This window comes from Semicossyphus pulcher, unplaced genomic scaffold (assembly GCF_022749685.1).
Source record: "Semicossyphus pulcher isolate SPU_LCO1_2020_fin unplaced genomic scaffold, fSemPul1.0.p SCAF_9, whole genome shotgun sequence".
Lineage (NCBI taxonomy): Eukaryota > Metazoa > Chordata > Actinopteri > Labriformes > Labridae > Semicossyphus > Semicossyphus pulcher.
Window position 1 is genome coordinate 17,548,927 of NW_027211770.1, and position 14,045 is coordinate 17,562,971.

The window sequence follows — 14,045 nt, forward strand, 5'->3', positions numbered from 1 at the left end:
GGGAAGTCCCACCCTTTCTGATGCCAGGTCTTTGTGAGCGGCTGACTGTGTGATGGAGGGCTGAGGTGGTAATTAATGGCTTCAAGATCCAGGTGGGACACTTTTGTGTACGCCATCAGCAAACCAGCTGTTGGGAAGGTGCAAAGAGGCAGAAAGTGGGTTATGATGGGGGTTCTGTCTCTCTATGAAAGAGGTAAATATAGAGGCTTGATTTGCCTAAATGTTGAGGTATGGTCGAGTTTGAGGTTGCAACAAATTTTTCAATGTAAGCTACTAAAAAAAAAGGTTATATCCTTCGTTTTTTGTAGCGTTTTTAAGAAGATTTTTTTTAGTTTTAAAGCACGTGTCACTCTGCAAAGTAGAGGAACAAAGCAGGGAAAGAAGGGGTGCATCATAGAGACACAGAGAGCAAGAGTCCTACAAAGACAGGGAGAGAGTGAGCGAGAGGTGGTCACTGACACATTTAGTGGGTCAGGGACACAAAAGGCGCTGCCTACCAGGCCTCCAGTGGAGCATGAAGCCACCAGGGGAGTGTAACAGGAGAGCCCTGGAGCCCCCATACAGACCGCTCACTAACCAACCTGCTAACAGCCTCAAAAGCAGCCGGCTGACAAAGGCCACAGGTTGCTCAGACCTGCACCGCTGCCAGGTGCCAGGACACCAACAAAAGAGCCTAGTGAGACCTCAGCATTGAGCCCGGCAGTTTGATTCGGCTTTTGATCCGTGCCAATGGAAATCCTATCTTATGAGAGTGAGGAGAGGAGGAGATGAAGCCAAACAAAAGATCTGAACTTTGTTCTAATAACACGACAAATTTAAGAGCCACCTTAACCCTTATAAGTTCTATCAGAGATAATAAGTGAAGTAACAAATCGATAACTTAAAAATAAATCTAAACACTGTCCTTTTAACGGCATAACTCTTTGTAAAAAGACACTTCAGAAAATGCTATAATGTTATCTCTGCAGATAAACTTTTACCCTGAGAGGCCCACACTGATTGCGTGACAAACACAGCGAGCTCTGTGAGGCGACAGATCAACAATAATGGAAGTCTGCTGGTGATAAACCGGCCCACCCACTCGTCTTCAAGAGGCTTTTCATTTTACTACAATTTACATTTACATTCCTCAGGCTGGACTGCTACAGCTAAAAGAAACATTTCTGTTGATCATCAGGATTTGGGATACTTTGTAAAGTGTAAAGCAGACATCATTTTTCTAGCAAAAAATAGAGCGAAAGGCAGTTTTCCTTTTTAATAAGGCAAAAAGAAAAATGATTAATAAGCTACATTTTACAGATTCCCACACTGGTTATCAAGAAGACTTGATTCATGCAGTCAGTCTGCAAGTAATGACTTCGTCTGACAGGATGTCAACAGGTCCTGAGCAGCCTGCGACACCTCACTGACCGCATAGATAGATGAACTGACTCACACACTCACATATTCGATTCGGCCTTGGAATAAAGGAAAACCCAACAAGAGGACAAAAAAAGTGAATGGAGGTCCTTCAACCAATCAGAGCAGTGATGAGCAGTGACAGGAGAGACAAAGGACACTAACAAAGGGTAGATAGGGTAAATATAGCGCGGTTGCATACCAAAACAAGTGGGAGGTTGATAAAGGAAACGGACTTATCAGAGAGGATACAAACTTGTGTATTTCACTGACCCTTGAAATGATAAGTAGCACGTTCATCAAATCTTGTTTACATTTGGGTTTTTTTGCAGATAAAATCCTAAAAAAAATGCCTTTAATTATGGTGGAGATTCCCTGTATTCAGTTGTAATAGACGTTCAACAGATGGAGGACGTGTTGAGGAGTCATTATTTCACAATAAAACGCACAATGGCCTTCAGAGTGAACACAGAGCACCACACACAGGCATGTATCTGAGGACAGGAGACAAACATGTACACCCTGTGATGTATAAGATTCTTTTAGGGACAAAAAGGTGAATAAAAATAAAGATACAATGCTTGATCAGCACTAATATTGTCCTACATTCCCTCTCACTTTATGCATGCATACGAAGCTACCTGCTGTGTTTTGGCTACAGAGCAAGAAGTCTAAATATCAGCGGTCTACAAGCTGAGACAAAAACATCCATCCCGTCAGTGTGCACAATTACACACGCACACACACACACACACACACAGTCGCACGGTTGCTAAACGTTCCCAGGAAGCCAGGTCTACACTCCACACAAAAAAAAGGAAACAAACAAGCAAAAACAATCAGAAAGAAACACAAACTGTCACAAAGTCGCAGTAAGAACACACAACTCCAGCTCGTACCTTAATGCTCAGGTAGTTGTCACAACTCCGGGACTTTGCTCTGGAGTGCATTTTGCCCAGTGACAGCATTTATGCACCAGACAACACACTAAACCTCAACAAATAAATAGGCGTCATCAACTCCAAGCGTTAAAATCCAGCGTGTAATCCACTCTGTAAGTCATGGCTGTGATATCAACAGGTCCCGTGTCCTCTCTCTCTCTCTCTCTCTCTGTGTGTGTGTGTGTGTGCTGCGGTGCAGGCAGCTGGAGCAGACTAAACTCCTGTCGAAGCGTGAGAGAGGCAAAGCGCTGGCTTCCCCGTCACTCACCCTCCCTCCCTCCCTCCCTCGCTCCAACATAACCTCCCCCGCTCTGCTGCTGCTGCTGCTACTGAAGCCTCCTCCAGCTGTGATAATGCACACGGCTGCAACTTCAGGCTCGTCATTCAGGGAAAAAACAAAAACAGGACACTACCTGAGCATCGCGCCGAGCCCCCACAACACTCCACCCGGCAAGGGGTTGGACTCTGACTAAGTCCTCTTTGACCTCTTGCACCCCTACCTCCACCGGCAGATCCCCTCCACCCCTCCTGCCACAATGGTCTCTCTTTGTCCTGACAACACAAATGGACTAGGGTTTCAGCTTATTCTGCTGCTTTTCAAAAGGAAAAAGAAAGGAAGACATCAGCACAGGATTGGTGGCTCAGGTCACTCACTACAATGGCGTTCCCCTTAAATATTGTCAGGGGGGGATACCCAATCCTTTACAACCCTCTGACACATGTGGGACATCCTCCTGTTACACAAGACAGATATGACATCCTCAAAACAAAACACAATCTGCTCCTCTTCAAAAAGCTTTCCAGCACAGCTTTTCTTTGACTTCAATAAACTCATTAGTTGACATTCCTCGGTGATGACATCTGAAAACCCTCACGGGACACAAAAACACGGGAGAGGTGAGCGTGTTGTTACCGCAGGAATGCAGCAAAGTGACAGTTTGTGAACCCCTTCCCATCTCCTCCTAAACACAGGAAATCCTTGTTCAGGAAAACATGCTCGGCAAGAATGCACGCTTTGTGTGAAAACGTGAAGATCATATTAAGCCGGCCTGTGTGCACAGGGATGGTGGTGAGGGTGGGTAATTGGGTTGGTTTATATTTAGAGGGAGGCAGACATCACAATGGGCTGAGAGAGAGGGAAGGACGCACAGCGCACGTGGGCCACACAAACACTGCTGGGAAACAGAGAGAGTAAGAGCACATATTGTTGTATATACAGTAGATCTACATTTAGTCTTATGTATACATATATGGTATAATCTGCCCTTTAAATATACGCACACATACCTCACATATGCACCATTCAACCAACACGCCTCTCTCTCCAAGTCACTAACGTCTGTGCCACGACTGACCCTATAATTTGTGTCCCACTGGGCTGGTTTTCGATGTCAGTGAGGGCACATTTTCTCCTCCTTTTCCTCCTTTTTTTAATTCTTCCAAATCGAATTTGGCGGCACATGAGCATCTAAACGGTTTAACGTGAAGTCTACAAAGGTCTCGGGTTGGCACTCGTCCCAGACGCAGGATGCCCGCTGAAGCACGTTCTACTCAGTCCTGTATAATTTTGGCCGAGGGAGCGAGGCTGCGGCCGTGTCATAACACTGAGAAGTTATGTTGTAAGGATTTTGCATCAGATGACCAAAGGAGAGATGACAGGAAATGAGGGGGAATGACAAGTACCAAAGGTCCCGTGAGGATCTTACACTGGGAACGTTGAGCTCCAAAATCGTTCTATCTATAACTGTGGAGAAGGCAGCTTTATAGTGCTGACGCAATGGATTTGGTTGCCATGATGATATGATAAAACTATACATAAAAGTGTAGACAAGGCCTCCAAAAAGTTGATGATGATTTAAGCATCTAACCGAAATTACAGAATCATTTAAGGTAAAGCTTGAAAGATGGATGTACGAATATAAATCTACGCTTAATATATGTAGAATTTAATGTAGGAACAACCAGGTTTATGTCCAAATAAATAAAGGCTGCCCTGTGTGATCCATGTTCTTGAATTAAAATGTTGAAATAATTGTTGTAAATTTTTAGATTGTTTACCGCATCTTGATTTAAAGACGTTTGTAAGGCAAGGACTGTCTAGGTTTCCAAACAAAGGCGACACTTTGAAAACAGACGTAAAAGACTTAAACTGTCTGAATCAGAAAGGATATGAAGCCATCTTTAACTATATTTCTCCCTCTATATTCGTCTTGTTTGGGAATGTAGACATGCCGTTCATCTGTGGCCACTCAGGGAGGCATCAGTGTGTGTTTGTATTTCTGCTAATTTAGGTCAAAGCGAGCCCTGCTGTACTGGGATAAACAGTAAACAACATGTATCCTGGAGCCAAGACTTATGCTGTAGTGATTAGTTAAGACCAAAATAAATCCATCTTCAAAAGTTCTCATCAACAAAATGTTTGGACTAAAATCAGGACAGACCGCAGTGAAGTTTAGGACAGTGAAGCTACGTTTGAACTAATATGTTTGTACAAGTGCAAAAATTAAACTTTTCCTGTTTTTCCACGAGGTTTAAAATAGCTTTGTTTACGCAGGCTTGTGGTAAACAATATTTATGCGATCTGAAAGAGCAGATAGGGCAGTCCCAGGAGCCGCGCGCCGTCTGATAAAGATATCAAGGGAACAGATTAGTCAGATGACATGAGAGCTGCAGCTTCATCATTTTTCATCGTCATATCTGACCGTAACTCTGCAGATAACAAATATAGGACGGAGTGAAGGGGGAGGACGGACGCAGCGGTTGTTTGGATTGAGATTAACAGATTTTTTGCCTTTTCAGATGCAGACATGAACACAAACACGCACACACGTTCGACCAACCTGAGATTACTGAGGGGTTAGCTATATCTTACATTTAAGTAAGATTAGATAAAGTATATGCTCTGTTGTAAATGCATGGGTGGTCATTTGTGATGAACACACACACACACACACACACACCAAACTGTGGAATGTGACACCTTGGTCCTACCTCACTTCGTACCGACCTCACAGTGCCACACAAGCCACCTGATAACAGCTGCTATGAAGACTTTAAACTTCAACCTATTTCTTCCTCTTCAACTGAAACATGTTTTTTTAATCCGCCACAGTTATGGCAACATTTTGTCAGCATTGTGGAGTCGTTAAAATTCATTATACTGTTAGAGGAGATTTTAAAACAATCCACCATCGATGTCGTTGCTTTGAAACAGCTCAGGAAATCCACAAAAACTAGGCCCAATGATGGTTTCAGATAGTGGCATTTCCCCTTCTAAACCCTCGTTATTTTTTAATAAACTAAATAATTGATAAACTACTTGTTACATTTCTAATACCAACAATTCAGCTCATCCGTTTCAGCGTTAAAGAGACATATATACATTCTTGCTCACAACAGTTTCAACTCTCAGCCCAAAAATAGAAGATCAACAAGTCCAAGAAATCCCAAATCTGACTCCTCTGAATGATAGCAAACAAAAGCAACTGTTCAACCTGATATAAGAGAGTTTTATACTTACAGGTCTGTAAAGCTTAATCCATAAAGAGCACAGAGTGAACGAGTCATCCCTCTCCTTCTGTCCCCCTCACACAGCCATGAGAATTCACATCACATCACCACCGAGGCTCTCACAGGCTGGGCCCCCCTCTGCCCCCCTCCCATGCTCCACCGTCCCAGCGGGCTGGTCCTGAACCGTTCCTCCTCTCACAGACTCAGTGGTGCTGCCGCACACTTCAGGCTCCAGCATTCAGATTGATTACCCTGCTACACAAATGCACACAGCTACACAAACACAAACACCCACATAGCACCCCCCACCCGGGTCCTCCCGCCGCCATGCAAGAGTGCACTTCAGACTGACACTCGAATCTGTGCAGAGACATTCACACATATAGCAAACAGATGCATCTTGAATGACATTCAGAGGAGCACTTCCTGTCTTTTTCTGATGTCTTTATCAGAGAAGAGATTCCCCCCCCTTTCAACTTCCACAGCAGTGTGGTGCAGCTGTTCCACCAACAGCCCCAACCATAGTCATGCTCTTTACTGCGGGGAGAGCACGCCACCTGTCATAGCTGCCTAATGTACCTTAGCCCCCCCCCCCCGCTGTGTGGACGTCTCACTCCAACACAAAAGCCTGTGTTTTCTCTGAGCACGCGAGCACAGGTGGCCGGAGGAGGCAAGGTCGAGTTACAGCAGCGGCTCCCACAGCCCCCCTGACAAGTCGTCGAGGAGTCAAGGAGAGGACATGCTCAGTCTGACTACACTAACTTCTGCTGACGTGCAGTTAAAACGATGCAGTGCGATTTAATGACGGTTTAATGAGTAACCCTTATTGCAAATCTGTCCAATCGAATCAGATCTGATCTGAACTTTGCTGCAGGCAGACGAGCAGGGAAGTCACGGAAAATGTTCCCTATATTAAACACACTGATGTGAGATGTTACGATCCATGCACCGACTTGCCTGGGTGCACACGCACCCATATGTCTGTTCCAACAAGCATTTATACATACATCCCCCTTATACTGTAGTGATACTATGTCATAAAGCATAGGCGTCATTGCATTGAATTTATTTGGATTACCACTATAATCGTAAATAAAGACATTTATAGAAGAGCCAGTAAATCCACGCAGTTATTTAGCATTAATTTTATTTCTACTTTAACTGACTCGTCATTTACTTCCCGATTTTAACACTAAAAACTTCCCACAATGACGGCCATCCTCCGCACAAGCAGCAATAAGTCTTAACTTTGCTTTGCTGTCGGAATAAGTGCAACAAACAATGGCTGCTGTTTTACCGCAAGATTAAACTCGGAGAACAAAAACACCAAGACAGAACAATGCCTCGAAGATCTGACAGCAGTAAATACCTCCAAACACCTCTGAGTGCAACCTCACTTAACACAACACAGAGTCCAAATTAATCCCAGCTAAAGCAGCTCAACTGTTTTAAAAAAGCAGCCCCTCACCTCGCTCTGCTGTCCGGCTTTTAAGTGTCCAACAACACATGGAGCGGTCGCTGGCTCTCTGGCTCTCTGAGGGGCTGACAGCTGTCTAACCAGAGGAGAGGACCGGCCCCCGGGTCCTGGAGGAACCTGACGTGTTCCGTCAAACGCACGGCTTTGTTGAGTGAGGAGAATCACAATATTAAAAGGCCAGCCAGGCAGAAAGTTTCCCGGCCCCCCCAGGCATCCCAATTCCTCGGCAGGGCGTAACCCAGTCGTTTTATCTGCACCCATCTCCCTCCTGTGTGTGTGCACTGTGAGGGGAGCAGAGAGCGGTGCAACTCAACCGGCCCTGCAGAGTCAACAAAGTCTAGACAACTGCCCTTTACCTGCGCTTTAAGTCCCAGCATGCACTCTGTGACTGAGGGTTGTAGTATTTTTTGCATAATTTTGTCACAATTGCTGCAAATCTAAAACACCCTGTGGATTATTCTGCTGTCAGAAATCAAATTAAAGGATTAAAGATACATGTCACAATAAAGAGATCAACATCATCACAGCCACACTGATCTGTAGAGACAATGCAGCACCTGTCGGGGCAAACTGCCTCCAGTGATTCTGACGGCACCAGATGTCAGGCTGCATTGTTGTATGGATTACTAAAGCCACTCAGCAAACACCTCCAGGTGTGCATTCCACACCAGGAAGGGGAAAGGTGAGAGCCGCTCCTCTCAATCAATAAAAAACGCTGACTCTTCTCTCGCTTGAAGAAGAAGGGACTGTTGTACTTTAGTCAAGTGCTTAATGGACGGTCAGGAGGACAATGCGTGCACCTTTACAGGAGAGGAGTACGGTGCACGAGCAGGTCGTTTATGTGGTGTAAGGTGAAGGGAAGTGTGATGGGTGGCTAATCTTTGGTCTGAACTGTACACCTGGTCTCCGCAGGGTCTTTAATCTGTGCAGGAAAGAGCAGAAATTATAGGCCGCTCGAATACATCCTTCACCAAGGGTGTGGAGACGTTCACCTAAAATGACTCAAAGTCAAAGTATTGTGAGGTAAGTGGGGGGGTTGAAGTTTAGACAGTGTGAAGTTGAAGTATAGGTCATATAAATGACTGCTAACATGAACATATCAATCAAATATCTAAAATACACATTTATCACAACATTAAGAATATTGCAATAATAATTAGCCAATTAATTGATTGATCGACAAACATTTGATGTGTCAAGACACCAAACAAGTACAAATAACGAGGCTTTTAGATACAAAGCAACCTTCTCAGAAAGAGAGAAGAGCTGAGGTCATGAAATGTAATATGTTGCACAGCAATGTTCAGGGAGAGTAAAATAATCCCAATTTGAGGACATTTCTTTCAAAAACTACTTCCTGTTGAACCTGTGGAAGTTTTTATACTCATCAGGTCCTAAAAACCCAAACTAGAAAATAGAAAGTATAAAATGTAGACTAGAGATAGACCGATATGGTTTATTCAGGGCCGATACCGATACCGATTATTAGTAGTCAAGGAGGCCAATAACCGATATTTGAAGCCGATATTCATTTGCAGTAAAAGTGAAAATATTGGCGTCAAAATTTTGAATAATACAAACTCCAACACTTAACTTTGTTTAAATGCCTTTAAGCATATGCATCAGAGCCAAAATAACCCAGTTTTAAAATGATCTCTTATCGGCCGTCGGATTAAAAAAAAAAAAAAAAAAAAGGCCGATGCCGATATGCGTCAAAATGCCGAATATCGGCGTCGATAAGCGTCAAAATGCCGAATATCGGCGCCGATAACGGGCCCGGCCGATAATCGGTCTATCCCTAATCTAGACCAAACAAAGGCTCTAGTCTGAGGAGGTTCAGAAACCACTTTGTTATTTGGATTCTGTGAGAATAAAAGACCAAAATAATTCTAAAATTTATATTAAAATTAACTAGGTTTTTCTTCCTAACAGGCAGACAGGAGAGAAGAAAAAAGGACACAAGTTCCACAAAGTTGTCTACAGTCATTACGCAGCTTGTTAATTGCTTTCTCGAAAAAAGGGGAACAAAAAAAAACATCAGTCACAAGACATGTCCTCATTTCCAGTAAACCCGAGGATGTAAGACACACTGATAACCATCACAGGGATCATTACAGGCCTTACTCCACGTCTCTGCACCTGATAATTTGTACAGAAAATACACATCTGAGCAGAGAGAGACGAGGAGGAAGATAGAGAGAGAGAGAGAGAGAGACGGGGGGAGAAAACGATAGGGAGGGCGAGGTGTTTCCTGTTTCCATAGCTCTAATTATACCTGTCTCCTGAGGATAGGGCCTATCAGGAAGAGGAATTCTGTCACTCAGGAACTCCTTGACGACAAAATGCTGACTTTCTACATTATAATTACTTGTCTATACTTTTTATATCTGAACATATTCATCCAGTAGAGTTAAATAATTACACAAATGAGCAAAATAAAGGCTGTAAAGAAAGGCCGTAGTGCTTTTCCCCTCAATTAAGAAAGAAAAAACTACAACCAAAGTCCCTGTGCTCATACCACTGATGTGGCAATAGTAGTCTGTCTGTTTGCGAGTAGTTGTCAGAGTAATGACTGCTTCCTGTTTAAAGATGCAGAGGTGATACAGGGTCCTGAAAGTTTGAGGCTTTTGAAAGATGCTGAGTCTCGAGCAAAATATAACAATTTCTGTATCTCAAGGGTATTTTACTAACGTTCTATGAAGTAAAAACAGCTACAAGCAGTGCTGCAGCTCTACTAAACAGGACTGTAACACTGCCCTCCTCTGGTGGACGACATAAAGATACATTAAACTTTACTTTCCTGCAGAACGCAACAGGACAAACTCCTGAATAAAACTGTCCAGTGGACGACTTTCTGTTTAGTGCAAACAATAAATCTAACAAATAACAACAGAGGAAGTTCCCATAAAATCCTGCCCATGAAGCAGACTACAAAGTGAGGAATATTAATAATCAGTCTGACAGCTCTGGTTTGTTGTCAGCCTTTGCTCCATCTATTAGTATGCAGAAGAGGAGAGGCAGGCTGAGAGGGAGAGGTGGGGGGTGGTGAAGACAGAAAGAGATGGAGAGAGCAGCCCGAGGGAGAAAGAGAGCCACCAAGCACCTCACATTGCCGGGCAACCTCACCACCAGACAGAGAATGCGTACAGTCGTCTGCAGGCTGCTCCTTCTGCTTACTCACCAATAGAGATAATTGCTTACGAGTACAGGAAAACCAACAGCAAGGAATGGATTTCAACTTTCAACTTTGTTTTTTCCACTTTGCAAGATATTTGAGCTAGCAGTAGCAGAGTAGATTAGCAATAAAGAGCCAGCTAAAGAGGAGCTGTCAGAGCTTTTCCCCCTGACTTGTAAAGAGTTGTCATAAACTGCAGTGGTGGTATTCACACCAACCCCTGAAAACTAGAGTCTGCATCCAAACAAACAACTTTTTAACAAGTGTGCGTGCAGTTTTATGGGTGTTACGCATGCATGAAAATGCATGCTTGTTGAAAAATCTGGTTTTGTCACTGACATTTTGATTTTAGTCTGAAAGAGTCAAAGAAGCTACGTATGTAAACAACTTGCAATCAGGTGTCTCACTAACGCTCACTTGTCTGTCTATATTTGTGCAAACAACATGGTTTTCAACCACGCAGAGAAAACTCTAATGAATCACACTCAAATTAGTGCAGAGACAACAGTCTTCCTCTTTTGTGTCAGACTCCAGAGTCAAAATTAGTGAACCATTTTCCCTCCAGATTCAACTCTGCTCAGTTTAGGGCTTAATCAAGTGGAAATTGGGAATAGAGGCTTGTGGGGGTGGTCGGAGTTGGGGTGCAGGGGAGAATGGAGCAATTGTTCAGATAAAGGCCTCATGTTGAGTCAGCTTTGATGTTTCTCTGGGGGGATATGCTGGGACTTTACAGTAGCATATCACTCCACTGCTGTTTGCTCACCGCTGGCTAAAGCTGCTGAGATAAAGCTAAATGGGGTTAAAAGTTGACTTATGAGTGCAATTTTTTGCTAAATCTTGCCATAGACTTTTTAAGTCTACATTTAAATGCACTGTCCATTTCACATATTGCATTTTATATTCTTTAAAATGAGTTTTCCTTCACATAGACTCCCAACAACATCAACATTCAAGTAAGATTCCCCCTCCGTTTGCCCCTCGCCTATACAAGCAGACAGGCTCCCACTGATCTATTATGTTGCAAAGCCTTTCTCATGCATGTCTTGAATGAAAGCCAGCGTATCGATGGTCTGAGGATAATCACGTTTTCCTGAGGCAGGCTTAGCTGCACTAAATAAGCCGCACAGAAGGAAAAAAAAAAAGGTGGGTCAAACAAAACTGTTGTAGCCTACATTGGGAGAAAAGTTTTCCCAGAAAGATCTGTAGACTTTGAAAAGTAGTGCAGAGGAATGCAAAAAGGAGAGGAAAACTAGTCCGAAATGTTGAAAAGTTCGAAAAAGACAGGTTGGAGGAGAGAATAAAAGAGATATTTTTAATTACTTAGCGATGTTAAACTTGTTTTTAACGACATACCCTTCCTACCTCTCTGTTTAGTCCTTCAGCAGGTGCACTTGGCACACTTTGGAGATGCAGCAGTGTCCTGTCTCCAGAAACCGTCTTCTCTTCGTTGTCCCACTTGTTGCTGAATCAATGAAGCCTCCATGCCAAGAACTTACTCCTCAAAATATGTTCCAAAACACAGCGACAAATGCCAAAAGTTGTTTTGAAGTTAGCGTCTTTAAGTTCTGCCTCACTTTGCGTGGAAGTTGGTCGTTGCCAGTGTTTGGTGCAGGTTCTCCCCAAGGCGCACAAAGTGGATATTTGCATTAGGCTGACCCTCCCCTCGCCTTTCATAGCTGCCATTGTTTGTCTCAGTCGGGGCTCGGATTCAGTCCTTCCCTAAATCCCTGACGACCGGAGCAGGGAATGCTGCTTTCTCTCTCTGAGCCGGGCAGCCTGGCAATTAACAAAAGCGCGTTGACACAAAGAAACTATTATGCCAACAGTTTTTATTTTCAAGACATTAAAATAATCTAGAAATGACTAGCATAGCTGAGGGTAAGCTAACATTTCCATGTAGCCGTGTTCTCGTTTTTGTTGTACTTTAATCATAGAGAGCAGGTACAGACTTGTAAGTATGGTCACGTGACACGTGCACGTTCCGCAAGGTGACAACTCAGCTTGACCTCCTGGTGTGATGGAAATACGTGTAATGGCTGCATATGTAAGATAATGGGATTTAAACGTTCAGGCACTTAAAGCTCTTGATCTTGATTTTCCCAGAGGAAGTAAACTAAAGTACAACACAATTAAAGCCCAATTGATGTTGACACCATAAGTTAGCCTGCTATTATGCAGCTTCCAAGTAATACAAGTTCCAGTAATAGGATTGTGGTAACAGCATCTTTTAAGTCTGTGTTTATAAAATTGCTAACTATCCTTACTTCTGTAAACAAACCTGTTATAGCTCCTTAAACCATTGTTAGTTTGGTTCAAAGGGAAATCTTGACCTTGGAGTAAAGGTTAATTTGGCAGGATTCTTTCTTGCTGGTTATTCACTGATGAATATCGTGATATAATCATCTGTCCAAAAGCAGCATGATTGAACATTGAACCTTGTCAGAAACGTTTTTCTATTAGGTAAAATCAATGGCTGTTGAATATGATGGGACATGCTTGAGAGCTCCAGAGAAGTTACCAAATGGACCTTGAGTTGAGACTGTGTTGTCAATTTATAACCACATTTAGATATATTCCAAAGCCATTCCTTCCCATACAAATGAAAAATATGCATATTATTTTAGTCTTTATACTACCAACCCTGGATGTGATATCATTGCTGTATGGCCTTGCTCAGTACACTAAAGGAATCATATCCCCAAAACAAGCTGAGCACCTGGAAACAAGCTAAACTTAGCTAATTTGGCTAAACTAAATGAGCTAATCTAGATAACTTGGCTTAGATAAGCTAACTGCAGCCCGACAGCTTTGTCTGCCGAAGAATGGAAAAAATACCCTTTTTTAAAAAAAAATTAAAGTTAAGTCTAAAGTACAGCCTAAAAATGTATGACAAGAAAACACTGAAAGCTAACATTTTGCTAGCTCTAACCAGCGTTACACTCTCCCCTAGCACCAGATCTTTTCTGTTCTAAAACAGCGGTTGGGAGGCTAATACATTTTGGTATTGGATCAGTGCACTAACTTAAGTTCTCATTCGGATACTGTTATCAATACAAGATTTAGCAGATGTCTAGCAGTTGGTTGCATTGAGTGAGAAAGCTTACTGTCTGTTAAGTACTTTTATTTCTGATACTTTTAATTTGGGTTTAATAGCAATACTCGAAATTTCCATTTAAGCAATATTTTGAATTCAGAACTTAGACTTTTAACAAACTATTTCCAAACTGTATAATTTTAATGAAGGTTTATATTCACATTATATCAGTGTCAGGTATTATCCACTATCCAGAACCTTAGCAACATACAGTCTGTGTTTGAAGTCTTGAATGCAGGCCCTTGAATCAGCTGGTCTACAGCAGCAGCACCAACTTCACTGGCATATTTCTACAGCACACTGTAAGCACCATTGATGGCTAGTTGATGCCATCTAGTGGCTAACTGGTGATCAGAGACAGAGGGTTGATTTCCTTTTATCTGCTTCGGTCTCCCACCTCGACAAGTCAACATGGCCATTGTGAGAAAAACACATTACATATTTGTTTTG